This window comes from Canis aureus, chromosome 19 (genome assembly GCF_053574225.1).
Source record: "Canis aureus isolate CA01 chromosome 19, VMU_Caureus_v.1.0, whole genome shotgun sequence".
Taxonomy (NCBI): Eukaryota; Metazoa; Chordata; class Mammalia; order Carnivora; family Canidae; genus Canis; species Canis aureus.
In genome coordinates this window covers 31,620,808-31,640,481 of record NC_135629.1, presented here as the reverse complement: position 1 = coordinate 31,640,481, position 19,674 = coordinate 31,620,808, and the positions used below count along the sequence as shown (strand labels likewise).

General features: G+C 38.2%; 1 protein-coding gene and 2 long non-coding RNA genes across 20 annotated transcripts in view; 1 reads left to right on the top strand and 2 right to left on the bottom strand.

Moving 5' to 3' along the window:
• The window catches only part of FHIT (fragile histidine triad diadenosine triphosphatase), a 1,383,460-nt gene that overhangs the window by 557,467 nt on the left and 806,319 nt on the right, over positions 1–19,674 (bottom strand). The gene's annotated exons all lie outside the window — the stretch shown is intronic.
• Positions 1–19,674, bottom strand: part of LOC144289828 (uncharacterized) — a 266,351-nt gene that overhangs the window by 62,625 nt on the left and 184,052 nt on the right. The window lies entirely within an intron of this gene.
• Positions 17,393–19,674, top strand: part of LOC144291240 (uncharacterized) — a 52,485-nt gene continuing 50,203 nt past the window's right edge. The window contains exon 1 of the long non-coding RNA XR_013358560.1: positions 17,393–17,584. This is a non-coding gene — a long non-coding RNA (uncharacterized LOC144291240). The remainder of the gene's footprint in view (positions 17,585–19,674) is intronic.

Genomic DNA, 19,674 nt, shown 5'->3' with positions numbered 1-19,674 from the left:
CAGCAGGTGCAAATATATTATGAGATATATTGTACTGTTGTTTTGTTCCCAGGGGAAGGGGCATATTTCCAAGTACTTCATTCATTATCAATCTATACCTAGGGTCAGCTGAAACTGATCATGGTTCTGGACAAACATTATGACAGAGTTGGTTTCCTGCCACGTTGATTCCTGGAGCTTATGTGCTGGCTGTGCCCAGACTCTTAGGCAGCAATGGCCTATCCAGGTAGAGAAAGTGGAGAGGCTGTTATTTTCAAGACACATGCAGGCCCAGCACATGTAGGTGGTATGTGGTTGTATAACCATTACTAAGGATGACAAGAGCTGCCATTTACAAAGGGAGAGTTATGTATTAAATACTATGCATAGTGCTTTAACATGCCACCTCACTGTATCCTTACAACACCATTCTAAGTTAAAAAGTATTATTAGCAACACCCCTTCACAGATGAAAACATAAGGGCACAGTAATTACCAGGTGCTTGGGGCACCTGGGTGGCTCAGTCGGTTGAATGGCCCACTTTTGGTCTTGGGGTTCATGATCAAGCCCCACTATGGCTCTACACTCAGCAGGAGTCTGCTCAAGATTCTTTCCCCTCTCTCTCCCTTCCTCTCTATTCCTCCCCCTCTTCACACACATACTCTCTCTCAAATAAATAAATCTTTTAAAAAATAATAATTACCTTACCCACGGTCATTGAGAGTTGAATCCAAATTCATGTTTACTAAACACATGTTGTTCATCACCATGGTGTCAGCTATGTAATAAGTCACACTTGAGTTAGTCTGAGCTCAGTTCCTTACTATAACCTTGGGCAAGGTACTTAACTTCAAAAAGCTTCAGTTTCTTCATTGGTAATGTGTGGTTTAGAGCACTACCTACCTTTATAGGCCAACAAAAAATCATCTTAAACTTGGAAATAGGCAAATAAGATTACTGGTAGTGCTCCCCTCTGGCAGAGTTGGATTTCTATTTACAGTCCTGATGGGAGACAGTGAATTGTGTGAGGTATTATAGACCAGGAAGACATCCTTTTCTGTACCTAACCCAACAACCTATCAGATTGCATGTATACATAAAATCTCAAATGATCTTTGGACTGACTTTAACATCTTACTAGGTCCCTCATCAATTAATGAGCTAAATAAGATATTGAACCATGTTTATTTTATATTTCTACAAGGACCATTAATTTACCTTTCCGTACATTGTTTTTTTTTAAACACTGGATTATTTTGAGAATTGAGATAATGCAATATTGAATATTGAGTATAGGGCCTGTCACATATAATAAATGTCACCCATTATATCATTGCTATGAACATCTCAATAATTATCACCATTACAATACCATTCAAACTTTTTATTGTAAGCAATTGTTTGTTTACTCACATTCAACTATTAACAAGGAAGAGTTAATTACTAGTTCTGAAAATAGTTCCAAATTCCACACTGCTACCCACAGCTGACACCACTTTAACATCTGGCCTTGAGAATGGTTATCTTGCAAATCACACACTCAGTACAGAAATGAAGTTTTTAAGGGATCCACTTTCCACACACAGAAGCTTGTGCATCAGCTGGGCTGCCATCACGTCTGCTAAACAGGATTCATTAGAGTGATAATTGACAGTTGTTTCCCTTTCTAAGTGATTGCTCTGTAGTTCCATTATGTTCTGTCAAGGAAGTGCTAGTAATTAATTAACAATAAACACTAACTTTGCTTGCAGTAAAGGTTTGAAACCATTTATCTTAGGGGTGCGGAGATGTGGCAGAGAGGAAATCCACCTCCCAGGTGCATGAAACACACTGTAAGATGTTATTACAGGGATGGGTGGGGATGGATGGAGCCTCTGGGAAAACAAGAGACCTCCACCCACTTTTGAGGGCCTTGGTATTTTGAAAAAACAAAAAGGAAGAAATTTCAAATCAGTAATCCCAAAAGTATGGCCTATTTTTTTTTTTTTTTTAGAAAGACACTTTAAACACTAGAAAACAAAATCAGAATAATTAAGATAGTCATAAGGTAATGGAAATGAACTTTTTTAAGTCAAAGTGCATGGCACTGAGTGGTGAGGTAGGATGACAGAGTCCTCTTTGCATTTCTACTAGAACAATTACTTAACTCTCCTCTTTTAGAAATAATATCTAAGGTTTAAATTGAAGCTTTGTGAAAATGCAGGCTTAGGCTAAGGGTTAAGTCCTCTCCCTTCTGAGACTCTGAGATCTGATTTTTCAGTAAATTATCTGATATCCTATGCCTTAGTTGCTGGTTTCCTTTCCTGCCTATTCTTTTGCTCATGATACAGCCAGGAGAGGGCTCTTTCTATAGATCCCTACTGCTCTACATCTTCTATCAGCTCAAGCTGCCCCTGAAGCCACAATGGTCTCTTGGTCCCCTACATTCCTACCATGCATTACTTACTGCAATTTTTGAATGTACTTAATCACATAAGCTTTTGGTTGGCTTCACATTCAAGTGCCTCACCTCATCAATAAGACTGCAACTCTCAGAGGTCAAGGACATGTCTCCAAAAGATAATAATTACAGAATGCCACTGCTTTGTAATCTGGTCATGTGGGCACTTGGCAGAGCAGACAAGCAAGCAACACCCTTGTTTACTCTCCCAGCATCCCTGTCCCACAGGAAAAGATCATAGCTTTTAAATGTTTTAAAGGTGTTTTGTGGGTAGAACCCAAAATCTATCATCTAAAGGCTCTAGACTCCTGGTATGTCCAAACATCTGTCAGTATTTGAGTCAAATCCAAAAGTAGTGTTGCTCTCTCAAAGAGACTGGTGCTGAAAGATGTGAGGATTTAGTTAACTAGGATAAGAAGTCAGAGTCAGCTAAAGGTAATGTGAGAAAGACAAATGGAACCAAAGGATCCAGCTAATCAATAATAAATTTGGGCACTTGATCAGGAGAAGTTTGAAGAAGGCAGACAAACCAAAATGTCGCAGGGACAAAGGCAGGGGCAGGAGGAACTTCTAGTCCCTCCTGTTAGCTCCTGAGAGAGTAAATAGCTCTTTGAAAACTAGAGAACACTGGAGCATCCAATTCCACCTAACTTCACCTTAAATGGCACAACTCCCAAGACAAAGTATTCTAGATATCCTTGAAACACATAGGAACACAATTAAATAGAAAAAAAAAATTTGGAATTAATTTCAAACTTATCCACAAGTCCCCTAAATAAGAAGAGTACAGGGAACACTGTTCACATCCCCAGATTCACTTGTTAGTATTTTCTCCAACTGCTTATCATTTGCATTCTCTCTCACCTTATACACACTATTAATTCCCTACCCTTATTTTGAAAATAAATTGCATTAAATGAATATTTCCTAAGAAAAAGATATTTTGGATGTGGCCCAGGAATGGCAAGACAGGAAGACTCTGAACTCACCTCCTCCCACAGACACACCAAATCTCTACCTGTCTATACAGAAATTCCCCCTGAAAAAGAACTGAAGGCTGAATGAACATCTTCCACAGGAAAGGAAGGCAGGATAGTCAAAGACATGGTAATGAAAAGGAGCCCACAAGGGACCTTATGACCTGCAGTAGGGAAGTCTCTCAGGGGCCTTAGTGCAGACTCACCCATCCTGAGGCACAGAGAAAAATCAGTGGGTTAAAAAGCGAATTGACTAGAGGTGAAGGAAACCCATTTACTAACCCCTAGAGTGTTCTCCAAATGTGAGGGAGTTGCTGGAACTCTCTCCCGGGTTGAAGGGACTGGTGAGTGCCACTGTTTACATTCCTTTCCACCTTGGCAGTATAGAGGAGAGTAAGGGTCTAGGCACTCTAGCTGGCCTCCTAGGGCCATCCCACTGAGCCCCAAACCACTAGCCCACTCCAGCTCCAGCCATCCATCCAGGGCTGCATGGAGGGCCCTAACATCCCTGCCTCATTCCTTCTCTAGCTCCAGCTCTGGCTCTCCTACCAGACTTAATGATTTCATTTATACATAGAATCTTAAAATCAAACTAAAACAGATTGGTAGATACAGGATAAATAGATCCTGATTACCAGAGGAGAAGGGGGGGGGGGAGGCAAAATATATAAAGGGGATTAAGAAGTACAAACTTCCAGTTTGTATAAATAAGGCATAGGGTATAGTGGACAGCATAGAGAATATAGTCAATAATATTTTAATAACTTTGTATGGTGGCACACAGTAGCTACACTTATCATGGGGATCATTTTGTAATGTATGCGAGATATTCTTTGTCAATTATACTTCACGCTAAAAAAGGGGATATTCTCATTATCACAGTATAGTAACCAACTTCAATAAATGTTAACATTTGTCCAATATTTTACCTAATCCACCATCTTCTGTTTCCCAATTTTTCAATTAGCTCAGGGAAGCCCCTGATGGGCATTTCCCCCTCCAGTTTATGATCCAGTATAAGAGGAAACAATCAACAAAACTAAAAGGCAATCTATGAAATGGGGGAAAATATTTTCAAATGATATGTGTCCAAAATACATAAAGAACTTATAAAATCTAACACCCAAAAACAAATACTCCAATTAAAAAAATGGGCAGAAGACATGAACAGACATTTCTCCAAAACATAAAGATGGCCGACAGACACATGAAAAGATGCTGGTTATCACTCATCATCAAGGAAATACAAATCAAAACCATGATGAAATACCACTCACACCTATCAGTATGGCTCAAATGAAAAACACAAGAAACAACAGGTGCTGGCAAGGATGTAGAGAGGAAGGAACACCATGCACTATGGGGAATGCAAACCAGTGCATCCACTGAGGAAACAGCATGGACATCCTCAAAAAGTTAAAAATAGAACTGCCTTATGATCCAGCAACCTCACTACTGGATATTTACTCAAGGAATACAAGAACATGAATTCAGAAGGATAAATGCACCCTTGTGTTTACAGCAGCATTATTTACAGTAGCCAAGTTATGGAAGCAGTCCATGTGTCTATCAACTGATGAATGAATGAAGATGTGGTAAATAGGGACACCTGGGTGGCTCAGTGGTTGAGCATCTGCCTCCACTCAGGTCATGATCCCGGGGTCCTGGGATCAAGCCCCACATCAGGCTCCCTTCAAAAAGCCTGCTTCTCCTTCTGCCTCTCTGTGTCTCTCATGAATAAATAAAATCTTTTTTTTTAAAGATGCAGTATATATACTCAATGGAATATTATTCAGCCATAAAAAAGAATGAAATTTTGCCACTTGCAACATGGATGGAACTAGAGAGTATAATGCCAAGGGAAAGACAAATCAGAGAAAGACAAATAGTATATGATTCCATCCTTATGTGGAATTTAAGAAACAAGACAGGTGCCTAGGTGGCTCAGTTGGTTTAGCAGCTGCCTTCAGCTCAAATCATGATCCCAGGCTTCTGGGATCAAGCTCAACACCAGGTTACCTGCTTGATGGGCAGCCTGCTTCTCCCTCTCCACTGCTTGTGCTCTCTTGCATGTGCACTCTATCTCAAATAAATAAATAAAATCTTTAAAAAAAAAAAAGAAAGAAAGAAAGAAACAAGACAAATCAGCAAAGGAAAACAATTCAGAGAGAGAGAGAGAGAGAGAGACAAATGAAGAAACATACTCTTAATCATAGGAAAAAAACAGATGGTTACCAGAAGGGAAGTGGGGGTGGGGTGGCTGAAATAGGTGATGGGGTGAAGGAGTGCACTGTTGTGGTGAGCACTTGGTGATGTATGGAAGCATTGAATCACTATATTGTATACCTGAAACTAATACAATATCTTATGCTAACTAGAATTACAATAAAAAATTAGGGGTACCGGGGTGGCTCAGTTTGGCTCTGGTTGTGATCCCAGGGCCCTGAGATCAAGTCCTGAATCAGGCTCCCCACGGGGAGCCTGCTTCTCCCTCTTCTTCTTTTTTAAGAAATCAAAAAAAGAAATAAAGGTCCAGTATAAGAGCATATTTAATGTCCATGGCTCTTTAGTATCCATCTCCAATATTTGTCTTTGAGTTTTTCTCTTTAATAATACATCTCCATCTCCAATGCCCCCACCTCCACCCACATTTGTTTGCTTTTAAATAGAACTATTCCTTATTTAGGATTTCTCTGATGTGTCTCAGAGATTAGGTTCATGTTATATATTTCTGATCAAACACCGTATTGATCAAGTCCTGGCCTTCCCAGGATATCACTCTGGGAGGCACACAATATCCGTTGCTCCTCAAAAGGTAAAGTCAGTTCTGATCACTGGTCAAGGTCTGGTCAGGATTCTCACTGTACAGTTTTCACTTTTTTCTAAAGGGAATACTGCTTGATATTCTGATTGTGTATTAGACAGTAAAAAGGGTTCGTTGTGGTTTTGTTACATACTGACAAAGTATGCACATTTTTAAAAGTTTACAGTGTGTTTTGTTTGTTTTAAATAATAACACATGTTTAGGACCCACACACAATGTTTTACTTCCTGTTGTCTACCACTCTGGGCTGTGAGCTTTTATTATGCAAAAGCTGTGGTTTGGGAGTCCTTGTTGGTATGTGTTCCTTCAGGCCCTCTCAATGAAACAACACAACACATACAATAACCAATAAACGTGCCCTTTCTTAAATGTGGTCCAGGGACGGATTTTCACATTTCAAAGAGCATCTCAGGCTGCTCTAGCTGAGAGACATTTGAAATCAATTGGCCCAACCCACTCATTTTTTTCAGTGGAGAAAACCAAGGCCTAGGGAGGAAAAAATGACTTGCCCAAGGTCACATAAATACAACAGTTCCTCAGGAACTATTATAAAATCAATTCAGAGGGCCATGATTGCCATGTTTTAAAGTGAAATACAATAAAAAACAATATCTGAGCACTTAGTATAAAGATAAATATGACTTGGTGAAACTTTTGTTTTAATTACAAATGTTTATTATGAGTGTGTATGCTCCCCTCTACTGGGTGATGACATAAATTAGATTTCTTACTGAAGGTCATGGTTAAAAACCATCAGGACATAGGTCTGCCAACTCAAAAACAAGGCTCATTCTACCAGAAAGGTGCTGCTTACATTTTATTGTGAAAACAACAATGGAAATACAGTTTCTGATTCAATAGGCCTGGGATGGGATCTGAGATCCCACAGTTTGAATAATGTGGGCACCTTTGAGAGCCTGATGAAAAGACTGTACAATAAGGACCTAGTTGACTATCTAAAATAGATACCAACTATGTATTTGTTTTCATTTGTTAACAATTTGTTGGGGTTTTTTAAAAATATTTTATTTATTTATTCATGAGAGACACAGAGAGATAAAGAGGCAGAGACACAGGCAGAGGGAAAAGCAGGCGCCATGCAGGAAGCCTGATGCAGGACTCAATTCCAGGACTTCGGGATCACACCCTGAGCTGAAGGCAGACGCTTAACAGCTGAGCCACCCAGACATTCCTCATTTGTTAACAATTTGATATGAACTAATTCTTGAAAATGTTTAAATTAAAGCAAAAAAAAGCAAACTGAAGCCTTCCACAGAGAATCCACTCAACTCATAGCAGAAAAAAATGTGCCAATAGTGACAGTCATTAGAACACTGGGATTTCCTGGTAGTCATGAAATGCCACCCGTGGGACCCTATCAATAATCATGCACATTGGGATTATTTCCCCTAATTTACAGAGGAGCAAACAAACACCTTACTTTGCCCAAGGTCATACTGCTTTTGAGTGAAGCACCAACAATTAGAATCCAGCTGATTCCTAAGATCATGCTTCTATCATACTCCATGACTCACACGTGTATGTTTCTCACACACATACACACATGCTTTAGCTATTCCATTTATACAAATACATATGTAGGTTTGTACATTGACACCTCCGTTAAATCCATTTTTACAAACGGCCTACCATAGTCATGAGTTAGGGATCAGTGAAAGAAAACTGATGTGTCAAAATCGAACTCTCTAGAATTATGTGCCTTCCGAGGTGGCTCAAGCCACATTCATATTGTCTTAATTAATGGGATCTGAAAACAGTCACATTTGATTAGGGAGACTGAGTTTGAAGACTAGTGGGAAAGGATATGAGAGGCAAACAGTGAGTACTACAAGCAAGATTCCATCATCTGTGTCTCAGACTTCATGGGGTATATTTAGTTTAAACCTCGGTACTTTATACAAATAGGTTGTCAGGTAAAGTGCAAACAACTCTCTTTTGACAAAGTGATACTGCTATGGTACTGGGTTGACGGCTTTATATACCGCAAAGCTCTTTAAATGACAAATGAAAGCAGTGACTTGAAATTATGGTGATATGGAATTACTGCATAAATCCTTTCTGGTTCTCAGGGGGAGCAAGAGGATAGTGTTTTGCAATTAATTAAAAAGAAAATCCGGGAGGATGAGGTTAGGTCTTTCTAGTCTTGACTCTGTAAAACAGACTTTGAAGTTACTGGCACAGAATTGGGAAATGGCCCCGAAAACTTCTTCAAATGAGATGCACCATGTTGTTTAAAGATCTGGCTGAAATGCTGCTCTTGACCCAAATTATGCCAGGCACGAGTGCAGTAATTATCTTTGCTAGAGATACTCAGTGCACTGACGTGGAGACCTTTTGATAGGTTTGAGAATGCAGCTTTTTGTGTACACACACTGCTTGTCCAAGCTGTCTCCATCAGTGGCATGTCTGAATGAAGCCTAATAGTTTAAGAGGCTCTGTTTTCTTGCCAGCTTTATTTAGCTTGAATAAACATTTCCAGTCAATGGTACATAAAACCTCCCTGCATAAATTCAGCTGACCTGCTCTCATCAACTAATAAGGATTTTTACAAAGAGGGCTGTTGGGCAACATATTTCTGATAGATGATTAATAAAAGATATGGGGTTTCTTTTTAAAAAATCACACTTTGACTATAAGAGGGCAAATTCATTATCCATAAATCAAAAGGAGCAAAGGATTTCAGTTGTATCAAAAGCCTTATCTGACTTCTCTCTGACAGTTAACTCTAGGCCGTAAATGATTAAATAAAAGTCTAAGTTCACCCAAGCCTGGAGAAAAAAAAAAAAAAAAAAATCTCAAAGCCTATAAACTTCAAATAATATAAGAAAAAGTCACAGAAGTTTCAACCTCAAAAAGAAATGGAGGAAAGATGTATTATCTACTGGAAATGGATTTCAAATGGGGGGTTTCTTTGGTTGGTTGTGCTTTTCAGAACTAGATTCAAATCTCACAATATCCTCCAAAAGAGAAGAAAGTTTTGATAGTATTGCTACTGGTTTTTACTTCTTTAAAAAAAAAAAAAAGTTTTGAGATATATTTGTATGTAACAAAACAGATGGCTACAACATCTTTAACATCCCTTCCACTGAGAGGTGGGATTTGGGACCCTCTCTCCTTGAGTCTAGTAAGCTCAGTAAGTATTTTTACCAATAGAATTCTGCAGAACCCAGGTCTTAAGAAATTGGAATTTCCACCTACTCTCTTAAAACACTTGCTCCTAAAGCCATGAATTTTTCTAGGGTAAGAAATCTGACTACCTTGAGGCCAACATTTTACAAGGAAACCCAGGAGAGCCATGTGGAGATGGAGAGATGTGCAACCCACTTCTAGTCATTTGAGTCAACACAGCTGAGGCTCCAGACATTATTGAACTGAAATAAGCCATTCATCCCTGCAATGCCCTGTGTGAGTCTCTGACTCACAATATTGTGAGATCTAATAACAAGTTGTTTTCAGCTGTTTTGTTTTTGAGTGGCTTATTACACAATAGGTACCCCAAACATATAAATAGGATAATCTTAAGTGTACAGCTCTGCATATATATATATACATATGCACATATATAACCACTGCACACAAAACACACACAACCACACACACACATACACAGAGGTAACTACTAGTCTAACTTCCATCATCATAGGTCAGTTTTGCCAATTCTTGAGTTTTATAACAGCGTACATCACACAGCATGTACTCTTTAATATTCAGCCTCTTTCATTCAACTGTCCCTGAGATTCATTAATGTCGCTGCATGAGTCAATAGATAGGAGATATTTATTGCTGTGAAGTATCCATTTTATGCCTATTACATTAAGTCATTCAGTGGCTGATGGGTATTTGGGTTGCTTCTAGCTTGGGGCTTTTATAACTAAAGCTCTTACGAACATCCTTGTACAGTCTTCTAATAGAAAAACGCACTCATTGCTCTTGGGTATAAACCTAAGAGTAGAGTTGCTGGATCACAGGCTAGGGCATATGTTGACTGAAGTTTGAGCTCAGATTCTGACTACTTATGGAACTGTTCATCAGGGTTATGCTACACATAGGTTTTTCTCTGTATATATCTAGCAAATACTGAGAAACAATCATGCCAAGCATTAAATTAAGCTATTTATGATTTGTCCTTCCATATTTGACCTTTCCTGACTAACTGCACAATAGTATTGTTCTTGACAATGTCTACTGTCATGAAAATGACACTTTTCTGGAAAAATCCTATCAGACAAAGTCAACCTCTAAAATAGTACTGTAATAAATATGCAGAAATGTCACTTTCTGCATTAGCCCAAAGGTTTTGTATAGCTTAAGGATATGTGCAGTAAGCTAACTATAAAAATAGAAACTTGACAGTGGGGATGTATGTGTGTGTCAAAATAATATTACTCTTTCTGGGAGTATGGCAGAAAAAATGACACTACATCCACCAGCATGATTTTTATAGATCTGCCTCTTTGCCAGATGTCACCTTTTATAAACTGCTTTATAAAAACATGACAGTATAAGTGCAATAGTGTGTTTATTGCTTGATAAACTTTAGTAATAAACTTAGGATTGGTTGAAAATTAAAGCCTTAGAGCCTATTCATTAAGCATTTAGGACAAGTGAATAAGCAAAAAATGCAAACTATTAAATGTTCAATGTATGCAGATCAAGCTACTGGCAGCAAGCACTATTTCTCCATCCGTACGTCTTATGGAAATATCTGCCAGTTTCCTTGTCATTGAGCTAAATGCATTACAGCCACATCTAAAGGATGCCGTTTGCATCGCTACAAATTTGAGTGAAATCCAGAACCTTACAATTGCCACAGGCTCACTGAGTGAGTATAAGCCTTTTTCAAAAGTCTTCTGTAATTTAATGCAGCATATTTACATATGCAAGTAGTAGTTCCAACAACTTTTTTCTGAAAAGACTTGAAAGGACTTTAAGGAACATCTTAAAATAATTTCATAGCACACAATCACTATTTTCATTATTGATGGACTATACAGAGCAATGTTTCTTGAAGCATAGCCTGAAGATTTTTGGATTATCTTTAGTGCTTGCTTAAACTACAGGTTCCAGGGACCACACTTAATTGATTAAAACAAAACAAAATCTCTGAGGTAAGGGGCCCAAGGACTACTATTTTATTATATAACTCCAAATGATTCTTATTTACAATTAAATTTGTAGACCACAGCTGTGTAGTAATCTAATAATAATAAAGTTCAGAGCAAAGTCTATTGCCCAGCAGTGTGTCAATTTTAAGTGGATAAATATATAATCTTATATTCTAAGGTTCAGTTTGTTACTCAACTTTGTATTCAAGAAAACCAAATAGCTTGTATCAATTTAAATTTTTGTTATAGGTATGAATGGAGACCCACAAAACAAAGTCTAGTTAAGGACTTTTCAAAATCAATCCCCAAAACAAGTGCATACACAAACTTTCCTGAGGATTCTATTTGACGTGTGGCTGACATTTGTAATCTTTGTAACATAAACATGAAAAACAGCAGTTATCAGAATGAAGCAATTCCTTTACCTCACAGCCTGTTAGAAATCCTGTACTGCTCCATTAAATTTTCTATTGCTTACTATTCTCAATGAATCCCATCCACACACAAGTGTCATCAAATATTACAGTTAACTCTAACAAAGCTATGAACATGTGGTTTGCGTGGGGTTAAAACTCCTAAAAATGCCAATAAAAATATCAAAATAATAATACGCTCCCATTAACAAATTAGTGCACCAACGTGACAACAAATACCCAAGTGAAACTGTCAAAGTCTCCCAGGTGCTATGGAACATTAGTACTGAGAATTACCAATCCAAGATGCCATTTCAGGCAACTAAAAAAGCTTAACAAGTCATGGGGCACCTGGGTGGCTCTCAGTTGGTTAAGCATCTGACTCTTGATTTCATCTAAGTTCATGAAATCAGGGTCATTAGATGGAGCCCCACATCAGGCTCTGTGCTCAGAACAGAATCGGCTTGTCCCTCTCCTTCTGTTCTGCACCTCAGCCCCTCAGGTACGTGCATACCCTCTCTCTAAAATAAATAAGTATAAATAAATAAAATCTTGGGAAAAAATGCTTAACAAGTCATGATATAATGCTGTGATAAAGCAACGTAGGATTTTTTGGACATGAGACACATTGAAAATAGCTCCCCTCACAATATCACAATAAGGAACAAAGAGTGCAGGCAGTTTTCCTTGTAAGTTAAGGGAAAGAACTTGCAAAAAGAAAGACTAATTCAATTCTAGGTAGTTTTATTTTTCTTCTCTGAAAGAAATAGCACTGAATCAAGAATGAAATAGAAATCAGAAAAAGTATGGAAAAAGTTGCAGAGAAATGTATAGAGATGGAAGAAGGAAACATTCCTTCACTGGAGTAATCAAGCTGTTTTTGTTGTCCTGTTTTGTTTTTAAACACCTTAAGGAATCAGAGAAATAGGCCAAGCAAATTTTATCTAAGTCTCTGGTCCTGTGGGCCTTGTCACAGGACGTCCATCTCATCAGAAGAGCCAATACCACAATTACTGGCATCCTGCCCATGTGATTCAGGGAAGAGCATGAGACTCCCAGTCAGCACAACAGTCACCTTATTTGACTGCAGTGCCCATAAACATTTTAAAAGTTTATGAATCTCTGTATTAATTCCCTAGCACTCCTGTAACAAGTTACTATAATCTTATGGCTTAAAAAAAAAAAAAAAAAAAAAAAAGATTCATTCTCTTATAGTTAATAGAGGCCATAAGTCCAAAGCCCCTTTCAATGAGCTAAAGTCAAGATGTTGGGTCAGGCTGGTTCCTCCTGGAGGCTCTCAAGGGAGAATCTATCTCCATGTCTTTTTCAGCTTTTCATGCCTGCCTGTATTCCTTGGTTTGTGTCCCCTTCTCCAGTCTGCAAAGGGCACCACTCCAATCTCTGCTTGTTCACATTGCTTTCTTTCTGATGTGGACTCCTCCTGCCTCCCTCTTACCAAGACCACTGTGATGATGTTGGTCCCACCCAAATAATCCAGGATAACTTCCCCATCCCAAGGTTCTTTTTTTTTTTTTTTAAATATTTATTTATTCATGAAAGACACACAGAGAGAGAGAGGCAGAGACACAGGCAGAGGGAGATGCAGGCTCCACGCAGGGAGCCGGATGTGGGACTGGATCCCGGGACTCCAGGATCATGCCCTGGGGCAAAGGCAGGTGCTAAACCGCTGAACTACCCAGGGATCTCCTCAAGATTCTTAATTTAATCACATCTACAGAGATCTTTGGGCCCTGTAAGGTACCAGGACAGACTTCTAGGAATTAGGAATGTAGATATATCTGGGGGCCATCTTTCAGCCTACTATAACCTCTCTTCGAGTTTTCTTTTTAAAACTCATTCATTCATTTGCTTATTTACCCATTTACCTACCCACCCACCCCCTTTGCTTTACAAGTGTTGGTTAAGGATTCCCAACCAGTATGGAGGAGCAAACTGGTATTCTAGGACTCTCCAAAGGATGTGCTGACAAATTCTGATCAATATGTAAAATGGATTTGTGCTGCAACTGAGAATACATTCTGACAGGGTGATGTTTCTTGGGGGGAAAAAAAGAAAGACATTAAGCAGAGTGGGTGATGGAGTACTATATAGATTGTATAGATTGGGATAACTAGCTGCCAGTAAAAGGGCAGGGCCAGTGCTTCATATTAAAGGGGTACTAGACAAATGTATCTGATTTTCTGGAATATGCAGAACTAGATTTACAGGAAGATACAAGACTTTTTCTTGTGAACACATATAAGACCATGGCAAAGACAGCAAATGGCCAAACTCAAAATGCAGCATGACCACAGTGAGACTGAATGAATAAAGTGGTAACTGTGGAAGCTTCTAGAGATGTTGTGTAAAGCTAGTTTCTGCCAGTGATTGCATTGTAATTATCAGAAATTGTTTGGCGTTGCTGACCATTGGTCTTTTCACACCAGGATGGATCCCTGGTCCCAGGGATGGAGTCATCTTCCTATAATCCTATGAGGGAGGGATGGATGCCTACACAAAATAAGATTCTCAAACACAATCTACCAGAAGGAATTAGGGAAACCTACAGGTAATTCACCAAGAAGGTAGACCACAGCATCTCTCCCACAAAAACCACAGTCGCATGGAGTTCTTCTGATACCTCAGTTTCAGTGCTCTATACATTGACAACTTACATCTGAATTTCTCCCACACAAGATCTCTCTGTAAACTGACTTTCTGTATAAATCCTCCCAGTCCATATTTTAAGTAAAACCACTTAAAAGAAATTTTTCAGTATCAGTTAAAATCATCCAGCCGTTTTTTGTATTTTTATATTGTTTAAATACAGATAAAAACAATTAAACTTCAAGTTTGCCCTTAATTTTAATTTTGTTCATCCTTGTATAAGATTCCAGAAGCAAGCACATTCACTAAAGGCAAAGAAAGGCTGGTGGTGGAAGCGAGTAGAGAAACAGTGGCAGTGTTAGTATAACTGGGTGGAAGGTTAAGAAACTATTTTCAGGACAAAACCTTAAAATAAGATATGAGTGCCACAAATAAACTCAAAGGAACCAACAAGTGACAAAAGTGGCTAACTAGAGAGAAAAACATTTTTTTCTAGAATTTTCATCACAGCATAGTTTCCAATAAGGAAGGTTTTAACAGACATACACATATACACATACAAAAAAAAAACGTTGCTATTTAGTCTGATTTAAATTCAAATATTAAGCCTCGTCCAATCATTGTAACGGGACTAATGACTATATTCTGAATGGTACATTTGAATTAGGTGGCAATTGTCTTCCTGGTATCAATTTCAGACATTCACATAAATCTTAAAAAAAATGACAAAGTTACTGACCTAAACACATCTAATCAAATAAAAAGAAACATACATTTTTATAAATCTTGTGCTATAAATTTGAAATTACAAGTAACATAAAAGGAAAGATGGATAATTATAATTAGGGAGATAAAAATTTGAAGTAAAGGACCATATTAATATTTTAATCTTTATGATAATTCTTTAAAATTGCCTATAGTTTTATATCAGCAAATATTGCCTCAAGGACTCAGTTGAAATCCAAATCATAATGATCACCCACTTAACTCATTTATTAAATAAAATGTGTTCAATTATACACTAGATCTAATGATATGGCCAGAAAGAAGGCAGAGCTATAAAGTTCAGTGAAAATTGAGGAAAACTAGTAAAGGTCATTTAGCTTGCTACCTGTGCCATCAGGAAAACGCAAAACATGCTTGGTTCTTTCCTTTTGGCAGGCTCAGGGCTTCCCCAAACCAAAAATAATAGTTACCATATCATTTGCTATGGGGTACTTACCTTGCCAAGAATGGATAGCCAATATCTCATTTAATTCTCAAAGCAATTTGAAAGAGAGGCTTCACTATCCCCACTTTAGAGATGAGGAATCAAGCTCTGAGAGATCCATCAACTCCTCCAAGATTATAGAACTAATAAGTGACAGAAGAACTCCTAAGCCTTCAGGGAAATTACTAGAATCCAAAGACTTCCTATATATAAAAAGAATCCATCAAAACACTGATTTCACATCCACAGAATTTTTTAGAAACATACTTGTCGAAACATACTCCACAGAAAAACTGTGGCCCCAATGCCTTGTTTCAATTATACATTTCCAGGTAATTATGATGCCTCCTCAATGTGCAAAATCCCTAGTCTCTATATTGCAAGAGATCCTGGAGTGGAATGAGACTGAAACTCCTGGGTTCCAAAAAACTGTTTTTTTTTTTTGTTGTTGTTGTTTTGCTTTGTTTTTTACTGATGGGACTTCACACTAGTATTATAAATACTAAAATAAATGGCATTTCTACAATGCTAAGGTGAATTCACACATTACCACATGGGACACTGCATTCACTTGGCAAAGGTAATAGGGAAAGAGTGGTTATTATACTCACTTAAGGTTTGAGCCAATAGGCACAAAGGAGGCACCAACTTCTGGAAACTTGGGAGGTAACTCAAACATGGTATTACACAATCTTTGTGTTTGATTAACAAGCGGTCAAAGTCCAGATAGGTCCACTGCCTTTTTCAAGATCACTTACTAGAAAACAAGGGTGTTAATGGTAATTTGGCTCCTACATTCCAGATGCAATGCTTCACTTCCAGCACCCCACTTGGCCAGCCTCCAGCTTTCTTAACTGACAGCCATCAATGTGTGACCATTATCTTCACTTAACCAGTCACAGGGATAATAAGACAGAATGAGAATTTCAGAGCCTAAAGATTTCCACTGGGTAACTGAGTACTTCCCAAAGGCAGGATACATGTTATCTTATTAGAGAGATCTCAGCAAGTCCCAAGAGATGCAGAAAATGAAGCTCAGAGAGGTTATGTGAATGTCCCAGGTCACACTGCAGGCTGGGAACTAGGCTGGGACCCTGAGGTCTCCAAACACCACCCTTGGGCACCTGAGCTCCCTAGTAGTTCACAACCTACAGTCAAGTTCATACTTCTTGGCTTCATCCTGTGCTTGACATCTGCTCAGTTTGTCCCGGAAGGACTTTGATTTAAATGGAAATGTTCTCTCTCTGGCATAACTAGAAAACCAGTATTATCTCCGAGAGATAGACAGTTAACCCTGTTAACCTTGAAACAAAAGAGATAGGAAACTCTGCTGGAAGGGATCCCTGCCTGAGGCTCCAAGTCTGGGGCCTGTGCATGGCTCTGGGAAAAGTTTAGCAAGCCTTAAAAAATTTCCCCTTGGCTAATGGGAAGGTCTTAAAGACGAGAGAGTAACTTCCCGAACTTGCCAGAAATGTCCTATAGAAGAGCAGCTTCCAAGCTTGCTTTGAGCCCTAGAAAGAACCCTTTGTTCAGAGAAAACCTAACCAACACTAACAATGACAATGATGCTGCTGACAATAAAGTTATTTGCATTAGAATACATCAGGCATCTAAATACAAGCAAGCTTGATATTTACAGATATGAACTCATTCACTCTTCCTAATAAACCTGTGACACACCGAGAGGTGAAGTGACTTGCCCAAAGCTCACTGCTAACTAAGGGAAGACCTGGGATTTGGTCCCTGGAAGTCTGACCTGAGTCTCTGCTCCTCCTGAGCACCAGACCACATTCTAGAATTTCAGTTACCAGGAGTCAACAGCACAGCTGCTCAAGTTGAAAGGAGATTAAGGAGCTGAGAAATTGCCTCTTTCCCCTTCCCAAAGAGGCTCTGCTAGGCACAGTTGTAAGCAAACGGCAAAGGAAAGGCAGATGAATCCACTCCACAGCTTGATTTGATTACTTGAAGATAAATTCATATTTCACTTCTTTAACTTTCTGCTTCAAGGTAATCACTTTTAACCCTCCTCTCATTTTTCTTGGCTGATGACAACTTGGTACACTCTTGTCTTTATTCATAAACATGGGTTACTGTGCCAGTACCTCAACACATCAGAAATCCCTGGGAGAGTAACGTTTTCCCTTTTTCTTTGAATACAAGCCATCAATGAAGCGCATTTGATGATCGAGAGCATTTTAGATATTTATGAATTCATACTATATAAAGGTAACTGACTGTTCCCACTGTGTTATATATGTCCTCCTAATTCTTATTCTTAATACCTGCCAAAGAATATACCAGAAGTTTATATCCAGAGTAAAATAGCAAGCTCATTTTTTCATATTATTTATATACGTATTTTTATAGATGATTAAAGAAAAACACTCTGGAAATGTAGATATGTGAAGGCATATTGCACATTTTATAATTACATTTTATTGCATTCTGTTAAGTGGCCAGAGGGTTTTTAGAAGGCAAAGATGCTTCCAAATTAAATTATTATTATTAAACCCCTTAAGCCTCATACTTGGTTTAGATTGTCACTAGAAATGTTTGATAAATTAAATAATATGCAGTATATAAGCATTAGATGTAGTTTAATATGTTTAAAATAGATTCCTTACACCATCTATAAGCGCAAACTAAGATCTGGAAAGTTTCAAATACATTTTTCCTTTAGAGGAAGTATTTTAAATTTTGTTTTTTAGAAATCTAATTAATGAAAGCTACAGAGCAATAATCTAGCATAAAGGAATGCCTTGAGAGTTGGGTTTAATGCTTACCTCTCTAAATTTATTCTGTTGCTAAAAATGTTTTTTTTTAGTCTAATAGGATTTAGTGAATAAAATAATAATGTAGATATGTAGCTAAATTTCCAATAGCAGAAGAAATTTCAAATGTAATAAACCAAACCAAAGGGGAATTAATAAAACAGAGTCAAACTACAATGGTTACTTCAGAACAAAATTGAATCACTGTCCCTAGTCCAGTGAAGGAGGGCACTTTATTGGAGCAATGGGGACCAGGAGGAAGATGTGTCTTACAGGATAATCATGTTATGTTACATTTTTATTGGATGTACTTACATTTTGGACTATATAATTGCTTTTGAAATGTTTCCAAATGTATGTAATCATCAGCCATGTAATGGTAGGTTTCTACCTAAATTTTGCAATCAGAGGGGAACAGGATGCAAATATATCTAGTGTGGGGACTTCCTACCACTTAAAACAGATAAGAATTTGATGATCAGCTAGCAATACATTCACCAAATACACGTCCAAAATCTTAACATGTATCCCTCCTCCATCTCGGTAATTTGTAATTACTATGTATTGAGAAAATGCATAGTATCACTCCCTAGAATACTCTCCCTTTGCCAAGAGCTACCAGTAATAGTAAGCCCCAAATGAGGGATAGAGCTGAAGTAAAACATGTTCCTGCTCTGTAGCCCACATCTCCCCTTTGCTGAACAAGAGAAATGTGAGAAATGCTTCCTAGAGTAAGAATCTTCCAAGGCCAAAGAATCACCAGCAGGTTTTCCACCAGCTTTCTATTACTTATACACTCCCAATACTTGAAAAATAACTCTCTACTTTCCACATTAGAACTTGATAGAATCTGGGAATGTTAATTACATAAGCAAGAAAAGATGTGATGTGGAAGATACAGGAAACAAATACCAGGAAAATGAGACTGAAGTTCTCCTCTTCACTGAGGACACTCCAGCCATCTCATGTTCATCACAACAACCCTCTACTTGCAGCACTGCCCACCCTCTGTCCTGGCTTTATTTTTCTCACTAAACTTTACCACTCTGTAATGTATTATCTATTTTATACCTCATTTTCTTTACTGCCTTCTATATTCTCCGTAAGACATGTTTTACAAGGGAAGGGTTTGGGGTTGTCTTCATCACTGCTGCGTCCCCAGCAATGGATGATGGATGATGCCTACCTTATTTACAATGTATTCCGAAGATCTAGTCCATGGCTCTCTAACCTTTTTCAGTTAAGTGTCAGATGGTAGGTATTTCAGGCTTCGTAAGCCATACATTTCTCCATTTTGCTATTAATTCTGCCATTGTAGGACAAGAG